This window comes from Eschscholzia californica, unplaced genomic scaffold, assembly GCF_041429995.1.
Source record: "Eschscholzia californica isolate CP2 unplaced genomic scaffold, dmEscCali1.0.p SCAF_5, whole genome shotgun sequence".
Taxonomy (NCBI): Eukaryota; Viridiplantae; Streptophyta; class Magnoliopsida; order Ranunculales; family Papaveraceae; genus Eschscholzia; species Eschscholzia californica.
In genome coordinates this window covers 8,540,304-8,550,609 of record NW_028238472.1, presented here as the reverse complement: position 1 = coordinate 8,550,609, position 10,306 = coordinate 8,540,304, and positions in this window count along the sequence as shown.

Here is a 10,306-nt window from a genome sequence, read left to right as displayed (position 1 = left end):
TCTTGCATAGAGTCATCATCTTCAGTGTTGTCATCTTCATCAGATGAGTCGCATAAAATTTCCCTTAACTGCTTCTTTAGGTCTGACTTTGAAGAAGAAGCGAGCAGTTCTTTAAGAAGATCCGAAACATCCTTTTTAGGAGCCTTTGGAGGGGGTGCTGGTTCAAATGAAATAATTCCCTTTACCGAAAATATCGAATCCTTAAAGAATTCGAATTTATCCCACCATTTAATGAGAATTCTTCTTCCCAAATAAGGGACATGAGAGACAGTTATTTCAAATTTTTTAATAGGACAATTTGCAATAATAACGTCCCATTTAACTATCCACGGAACCTGATAATGAGCTGCAAAGATAAGCTCTGGATTTTTTAGTGATGGGTTGGATTTAATAAAATCATCAAATATACTCCTGACTTTGTCAGGGAAAATTATGGGGTGTGATCCCCAAGTGTAAAACCATTTGATAAACCACTGTGGAAGATTAGTGGTATTGAAATCACGAAATTGGAGGAACCAACTGTGTTTCTTTAATCTGTTCTCATAACAGAAGGCCCCTTCCCAGGCTTTTATGTAGTCGAAGTAGTTAAACCAATATTTGTCCAACTCTCTTCTCCCAGCTCTGGGTATTTCATGATATTTAAATAAATCACCCTGCCAAATTTCAGGGGTAACAACTTTCTTGATAAAGGCTTTAGAATAAGCCCATTCTGTGCCTGACCTTGTGACAGAATCAAATTCCACGGATTGAGTCACTTGCAGGATTGCGCAGTAAAAATTGTATTCCTTAGGATAAAGGAATGGGTCCGCTGATTCCCTAAGATAAAAGGATGAAGCTTCAGCTGGAGAAAGATGAGCGTATTTTAGCTCAATAGGTGCTATCCATAAAGTAGTGTAAGGAATATATGGATAGATATATTCGTTAGTCTGATTAGACTGAATTGCTGCTGAATAAGCATCTTCTCTTAATTTTAGCTCCTTAGGAGTCGCCTTTAAGGCTTCAGCTTTAAGCTGTTCCGTTGTTTTAACAATCATAGTCTTATAAGACTGAGAACTTGCGCTTGAGGGAGAAACTGCAAATTTAGCTTTCCCTTTGCCATTATCAGGCTTTTTACTCATGATCCTGCAAAAATTCACGAGTTAAGAAATCAGGTAGTGAATTACTACTTCCTTTGATAAATTCAATGTCAAAATCAAACACAGACAATATGCCCTGCCATCTAGCAAAAATTTGTTTTGATGCTATATTTTTAACATCTTTTTCTAAAACATCTTTGGCTGATTTACAATCAACCCTAACCAAAAATTTTTGGTTTAATAAATCACTTTCAAATTTTTTGTATACACAGAACTATAGAAAGGATTTCTTTTTTAATTGTGGAATAATTTTTCCTTGGCCCTTGCCATATCCCAGAAGTAAATCTTACTAGGGTTTCTTTGTTATTAATCCTTTGTTTAAGGATTCCACCATAGCCTAATTCTGAAGCATCAGTTTCAACAATTTTAAAAGCTTCTGGATTAGCAATGGCAAGACAAGGGATTTCCTTAATCTTTAATTTTATCTTTTGGACTGCTTCTGTATGAACATTAGTCCAATCAGGAGGATTTTTCTTAAGCCTGTCAAATAAAGGCTTAGCATCAATTGCTAAGTTCTTATAGAAGTCAGAAATATAATTAAGACTTCCTAAAAACCTTTGCAATTGAGTTTTTTCTTTAATTTCATCTGGAAATTTATCCGCAAAAGTAATAGCTCTATCAATAGGGAAAATAGTCCCTTCTTTGATGGTATGGCCAAGAAATCTTATTTCTGTTTGAAATAATTTGATCTTTTTTGCTGACACAACTAAACCAGCATGTTTGACAGCATTAATAAATGCTTGAAGATGTTTAAAGTGTTTATCTATATTTTCAGAAAACACTAGAACATCATCGATATAAACAATACAGAATGACGTATAAGGACTGAAAATGTCATTCATTATATTTTGAAATTCTGATGGGGCATTCTTAAGCCCAAAAGGCATTACGTTCCACTCATAATGGCCAAATGGAACCGTGAATGCAGTTTTGTATCTATCCTTTTCATTAATCTGAATTTGCCAAAACCCAGATTTCATGTCAAATTTGGACATAACTTTGGCTGAAAACAGCCGATTTAATAAGTCCCTTTTATTAGGGATTGGATACCTTATCCATCTAAGAGCTTTGTTCAGAGGTTTGTAATTAATTACAAGCCTAGGAACACCTCTTTCAAGTTCAGCAGCATTTTCAACATAAAATGCAGGACAACTCCAAGGGCTGTATGATTTTCTAATTAAACCTTTGAGTAATAACTCATCAATCTCTTTTTTGCAAATTTCCAAATGGCGAGGTCCCATAGCAATAGGTCTAGCCTTAGTGGGAATTTGCCTTTCATTGAAGTCTGGCTCATAAGGCAGACTAACAATATGTTTCTTTCTTTCCCAGAAGGCATTGGGGATATCAGAACATATTGTTTTGACAATAAGATCATAAAGATCATTTATTTTCCTTTGAATTAAAGGATGTTTGATTTTTTCAGTAATTTTCATGTAACTGATCTCCTGAGATAAGGAGTTAAGAAAATTCTCTTTTCTTTGAATTTTCTTTTGTAACAAATCAATCTCGTGATAACGAGGTTTAGTAACGAAATTAAATGTAATTTCCTGAGAATTAATAGAACTTGTTATACCTTTCTCACTAATGCTTTTAATGGGATATAACATGTGAAGAAAAGGATTTCCCAAAATAACATCATGAGAAAGATTCTTTACCATTATAAATGGCATTTCTAAACAAATTCCATTATTGCAAACTGCAGTATTTTGTAGCTTGTAATTTACAAGCATTTTTCTACCATCTGCAGCATTTAAAATTTCAGTAGTTTTTGAAAAATATCTGGAGGGTATCAATCCTTCATTGATACAGTTTAAATCTGCTCCAGAGTCTACCATGGCAATTGCAGAGAGAGTATATTCTCTATGAACAATGATTTTAATTTTAATATGCCATTTATGGGTAATAACCCTATTTAACATATTAACATATGTTAAAGATTCATCCTTCGAAGATCCTTCGTCTTTTGAAGATTTATCTTTAACAGATGTTAAAGTATTTAATTTTTCCTTTAAGGAATTCCATTCTTCTTCATCTGACTCATGATCAGAATCAGGCTCAGAAAGAATAGATTTATCCTTTTTAATTTCAAGAGAAGTTACTCTAGATTTAAGAGTATTAATTTCTCTTTTGAGAATTTTGACTTCATGCAGTAATTCATTAATGCGAGAAGATTCTCCCGGAGTTTCTTCTTTTGATGTTGAAGCCTTAGCTCTTTGTAAAATTTCTTTTAGACTATAAGTCTCTGGTTCTTCAAATTTTAACCTTTTGTCACCTTTCTTTCCATTGTAATCTTCTAAATATTTTTGAAGCATTTGTCTTTTAACAATGGGATCAGAAAGTTGATCAATAAGGTCAAGGATGAAATTATCCTCTTTTGTTAAAGGAAATAGACCATTTGCCTGACATAAGGCTTTGTAGTAATCACAATTTCCCTCACAAGAGTCATCCTCAGATTCTTCTGTTTGATCAACAGATCCTTCTGACGATGATTCTTCCTCAGGATTATCTTCTGCAATAGCAGCTACTCTAAAATTTTTTCCTTCTTCATTAAGAAGTAATTTTTCAAGTGACCTCTTAAGGCCTTCATCAATATTCAGACTATTGATTTTCTTTTTCATTCTACACTTATTAGCGTAGTGGCCAGGTTTCTGGCATTTCCAGCAGACCGGGATAGTTTTTTGCCGAGAATTATTCTCGGGTTCAGACTGCCTTTTCTTCCCTCTAAAAATTTTTTTCCTTTTTTGTTTAGGAAAATACTTTTGCTTGGCATGGACCTTATTAGTCCTTTTCCCTCTATTTTCGATAGAGGTTCCAATAGGAGGTAAGCCAATTTGCTCACAAAAGTCCCCTATAATTCTTTTGCCAAGGACTTTCTCCTTTTGGATTTGTCTATGTAATTTTATTTCATTGCATAAATTAATGCCTTCAGCAACCACTTCCGAGGATAAATCCCCATAAGTGTATTCGGAATAAGGAATAATTCCATTGTGTCTTTGCTTAATACGATTGCGTATTTTTTCCGCAAAGAAATGAGGTAGTCCTGATAAGAACTTTTCTTTCCAAAAATCATTTTGACTATCATGTCTGGTGAAGACCTTCGAAAAGAATACGTCTTTATACCATTTGAACTGAGATAAGTTCTGACATTTTAAATTCATTAGTTGCTCTTGAGATCTGTCAATGAGCAATGATGTAGTGCCAATAAAATGTTTTGCTATAGTATACAAAAGTGTATTGACACAATCTGTAACTTGTACAGGCTGATTTTCTCTAACTTCTGTTTTAATAGCCTGTGAAATATGTATTTTGGCTTCTTCAGGAAGGTAGAAATCCCACCATCCTTTCAATTGACCAGTAAATCCTTGAGTTAAGGCTTTGGCAATATTTTGATCAGAATTACCATGTGTTTTACAAGCAGTTGCATACATAGTCATGTAGTGCAATACCGTTTGTATTTGGTATTCTGACATGCCATCTATATTCCATTCATTAATGGATTTTCCATCAAATTGAACAGTCATGAATTCATCATGTTGTTCTAATTGGAGATCTACAGGTGTAGGCCTATGATAATAGGGCTTTGCAGGAATATTATAAGCCATTTTCTTCTTGTATGAAGATGCAAGCTTATTTACTTGAAATTGATTTTCATTATTTTTTTGTTCTGATAAGAACATATTTTCCAGAAGATTGATTTTATCTTCTGTTTTTGAAGAATTTTCTGCTTCATCATAAGAAGCATCAGAATTATAATCTGACTCATGTGTCTCTAGAGGAGCACATTCATTGTCTTTAATTCCAAGATTTTTTAATCTTTTCATAATCTCATCAACCATTTCGGAATTCTGAGGATCCATCTTGAAATCAAAGTTTTCAGAACTCATTGGTTTGAATAAAACCTTTTCTTCAAAAGTAGTTTCTGAAATTTTAGAAACATTTGAAGCCTTTTCTTGTTTTTCAAAATCAATATTTTTCTCAATTCTATTTAATTGATCTCCCATTGTTTTGAGAGTTAAATTTGTAAAATTGTTTTGTTCAACAACAGCCTCAATGTTGTCGCTTTTCCTGTAAGGAGTTGCAACAACTTCTTCGTTGTTGATTCTTATTGCTAATTGGGTTTCCGGGGGATGAACACTCCTAAAAACTTTTCCATTTTTAGCAATAAAATTCTTATAAGAAGCTTCAAGAGAAAATATGAAATCTTGATCCTCGAAGTCAGGAAATTTTTCATAAGCACGTTCCATAAAATTGAAGAAATCAATAACTTCTCCATTTTTTATTAAAAATCTTTTATAGCGAGAAAACCATTTTTCATGACTCTTAGAGTCTTTAGCAAGGGAAAACCATTTTCTCTTTAATTTGTTTTCTTTGGAATAAAATAATTCTTTTGGAAGTCCCCTAAAAGGAAATTTAAATTTGAATTTTTCTTCTTCATGGATCGTTATAGGCGAAAGGCTATAATAACCCATATCAGAAGGAGTGGGGGATGTTCTTTCACTATTAATTTCAGAAGTGGGTAAATTAACCCTATATTCAGGTTGGTTTACTCCGTCAGAGGTAAATTTTGTTCCAGAAATTTTCTCAAAATTAGTTGTTGGAACTGACGAAGTAGAACTTCTACCTGGAATAACTTTGTTGTTTAGGCTTTCCAATTTTAACCTTGCAATTCTCTGATTAGAGAAGACAATTTCAACATCACCGTCAGGGAACTCTTTGATTTCTTCGAGTTCACGGTTATCTTTTTTAACAGGCTCATTAGCCTTTTCAAGTATCCAGTTTTCAGGTAAATTAACCTGATCCCATGTGATCGTTTTTGGGACCTTTAAATTACTTTTTTCTAAATTGGTTATAAACAAAGTAGTAGACCCCTTTTGATCTTGTAAAATATTTTTCATCTTGGGTACTATGGTGTTCATAACTTTATACTGAATCCTGTAAATAAGGATTATGTTTTCAGCTCCTTGCATCATATTAAATCCATCAGATTTAATGTCTAAGCAAAGAGAGTGCATAATTGTGGGGTCGTTTAACGACAGAGTAAAATTTGGAAAACACGAAAAGAATATGGGTCCGTCACAAAGACTAGACTCCACTATTCCAAGTAGTGAATCATGAAATTTATTGTGTCTTTTATCACGTACACAAATAATTGCGGACGTGTTTAAACCTAAACGGGTAGCAGGTTTCAAACCTACTTGAATTAACCCAATATGCAAGAATTTATATTGTTGTTGTCTATGTTTATCAATTAAATTTTTTGACAACAATTGGAATGAGTTGTAACCCTCAGTTAAGGGTATAGCCTCTTCTACCGTCTTTACGATATAGTCGGAGGTAAATTCAAAAGTTCCTTTCTGTTTATAAACAGAACTTTGAACTGGTAAATTCCAGTTTTGTAAGGATTTTTCGAAATTTTCTTTTATCAAAATTTCTTTATTATGGCTACTATTAGCCTTATCTTGTCTTTTAGACATAGCTCTAGTTAGCCCAAGCATATTTGCCTGATCACTGTCAACGCTTTAATGCCAATCCCTTAAAATGCCCTCACCGGCTACACGGGACTTCCAGGCGACGCGACTTAGGGTGAAAACCCGGGTTTCACAGGACAAAAATGCTTTAGTTCACCAAAGTTAAGCTTCAAGACTTAATAAGTATAGTAGTGTTTAAAGAAATTTAATTAAATAACAACTTAAACAAAGATAAGAACAAAAATATAAATGAAACTAAAAGAAATTAAAACATAAACTAAAAGAAATTAAAACTATGATATACACTAAACAAAAACAAAAACATAAATGACTACATACCTCCCTACGCACTTGGCTCTGATACCATTCGTTGCAGGATCATGGAAGAAAGGAAGTTAGTGGAAGAATGAAGATGGGAATTAGTGGAAGAAGAAATAGTTAGTGGAGGAAGTGAGTGGAGAAATATGGAAAGAAGAAAATTTTATTCTTATTGTTCTTACAAGATTACAAGGTTACAAGGTAAATTGCAAGGTACTCTTACAAATAAACTAAGTCTCCTTATATAGATGGAGCACTTACAAAACAACAAAACCAAATACATAAGCAATGACGTATTACAATTGCTTTTAATAAAGTAAAGGAATCGCATCATTGCTGGTAACAGTAAAGGAATCGCATTATTGCTGGTAACAGTAACCCCGGGTGCTCATTGGGCCCCATCGTCAGGTTATTAGTACTGCTAAAGCACGATTCTCTACCAAAGATAACTGGCATTTTATGCCGACACCTTAAAGTGTGAATATAATAATATTCTTCTTTAGACAAAATGCTTCACTTTAATAAAAGCGATCATGATTGAGATTTAGACTTCTATGCAAATGGGTCCTGGGAGTCTTGCATAGAGTCATCATCTTCAGTGTTGTCATCTTCATCAGATGAGTCGCATAAAATTTCCCTTAACTGCTTCTTTAGGTCTGACTTTGAAGAAGAAGCGAGCAGTTCTTTAAGAAGATCCGAAACATCCTTTTTAGGAGCCTTTGGAGGGGGTGCTGGTTCAAATGAAATAATTCCCTTTACCGAAAATATCGAATCCTTAAAGAATTCGAATTTATCCCACCATTTAATGAGAATTCTTCTTCCCAAATAAGGGACATGAGAGACAGTTATTTCAAATTTTTTAATAGGACAATTTGCAATAATAACGTCCCATTTAACTATCCACGGAACCTGATAATGAGCTGCAAAGATAAGCTCTGGATTTTTTAGTGATGGGTTGGATTTAATAAAATCATCAAATATACTCCTGACTTTGTCAGGGAAAATTATGGGGTGTGATCCCCAAGTGTAAAACCATTTGATAAACCACTGTGGAAGATTAGTGGTATTGAAATCACGAAATTGGAGGAACCAACTGTGTTTCTTTAATCTGTTCTCATAACAGAAGGCCCCTTCCCAGGCTTTTATGTAGTCGAAGTAGTTAAACCAATATTTGTCCAACTCTCTTCTCCCAGCTCTGGGTATTTCATGATATTTAAATAAATCACCCTGCCAAATTTCAGGGGTAACAACTTTCTTGATAAAGGCTTTAGAATAAGCCCATTCTGTGCCTGACCTTGTGACAGAATCAAATTCCACGGATTGAGTCACTTGCAGGATTGCGCAGTAAAAATTGTATTCCTTAGGATAAAGGAATGGGTCCGCTGATTCCCTAAGATAAAAGGATGAAGCTTCAGCTGGAGAAAGATGAGCGTATTTTAGCTCAATAGGTGCTATCCATAAAGTAGTGTAAGGAATATATGGATAGATATATTCGTTAGTCTGATTAGACTGAATTGCTGCTGAATAAGCATCTTCTCTTAATTTTAGCTCCTTAGGAGTCGCCTTTAAGGCTTCAGCTTTAAGCTGTTCCGTTGTTTTAACAATCATAGTCTTATAAGACTGAGAACTTGCGCTTGAGGGAGAAACTGCAAATTTAGCTTTCCCTTTGCCATTATCAGGCTTTTTACTCATGATCCTGCAAAAATTCACGAGTTAAGAAATCAGGTAGTGAATTACTACTTCCTTTGATAAATTCAATGTCAAAATCAAACACAGACAATATGCCCTGCCATCTAGCAAAAATTTGTTTTGATGCTATATTTTTAACATCTTTTTCTAAAACATCTTTGGCTGATTTACAATCAACCCTAACCAAAAATTTTTGGTTTAATAAATCACTTTCAAATTTTTGTATACACAGAACTATAGAAAGGATTTCTTTTTTAATTGTGGAATAATTTTTCCTTCAAATTTTTGTATACACAGAACTATAGAAAGGATTTCTTTTTTAATTGTGGAATAATTTTTCCTTGGCCCTTGCCATATCCCAGAAGTAAATCTTACTAGGGTTTCTTTGTTATTAATCCTTTGTTTAAGGATTCCACCATAGCCTAATTCTGAAGCATCAGTTTCAACAATTTTAAAAGCTTCTGGATTAGCAATGGCAAGACAAGGGATTTCCTTAATCTTTAATTTTATCTTTTGGACTGCTTCTGTATGAACATTAGTCCAATCAGGAGGATTTTTCTTAAGCCTGTCAAATAAAGGCTTAGCATCAATTGCTAAGTTCTTATAGAAGTCAGAAATATAATTAAGACTTCCTAAAAACCTTTGCAATTGAGTTTTTTCTTTAATTTCATCTGGAAATTTATCCGCAAAAGTAATAGCTCTATCAATAGGGAAAATAGTCCCTTCTTTGATGGTATGGCCAAGAAATCTTATTTCTGTTTGAAATAATTTGATCTTTTTTGCTGACACAACTAAACCAGCATGTTTGACAGCATTAATAAATGCTTGAAGATGTTTAAAGTGTTTATCTATATTTTCAGAAAACACTAGAACATCATCGATATAAACAATACAGAATGACGTATAAGGACTGAAAATGTCATTCATTATATTTTGAAATTCTGATGGGGCATTCTTAAGCCCAAAAGGCATTACGTTCCACTCATAATGGCCAAATGGAACCGTGAATGCAGTTTTGTATCTATCCTTTTCATTAATCTGAATTTGCCAAAACCCAGATTTCATGTCAAATTTGGACATAACTTTGGCTGAAAACAGCCGATTTAATAAGTCCCTTTTATTAGGGATTGGATACCTTATCCATCTAAGAGCTTTGTTCAGAGGTTTGTAATTAATTACAAGCCTAGGAACACCTCTTTCAAGTTCAGCAGCATTTTCAACATAAAATGCAGGACAACTCCAAGGGCTGTATGATTTTCTAATTAAACCTTTGAGTAATAACTCATCAATCTCTTTTTTGCAAATTTCCAAATGGCGAGGTCCCATAGCAATAGGTCTAGCCTTAGTGGGAATTTGCCTTTCATTGAAGTCTGGCTCATAAGGCAGACTAACAATATGTTTCTTTCTTTCCCAGAAGGCATTGGGGATATCAGAACATATTGTTTTGACAATAAGATCATAAAGATCATTTATTTTCCTTTGAATTAAAGGATGTTTGATTTTTTCAGTAATTTTCATGTAACTGATCTCCTGAGATAAGGAGTTAAGAAAATTCTCTTTTCTTTGAATTTTCTTTTGTAACAAATCAATCTCGTGATAACGAGGTTTAGTAACGAAATTAAATGTAATTTCCTGAGAATTAATAGAACTTGTTATACCTTTCTCACTAATGCTTTTAATGGGATATAACATGTG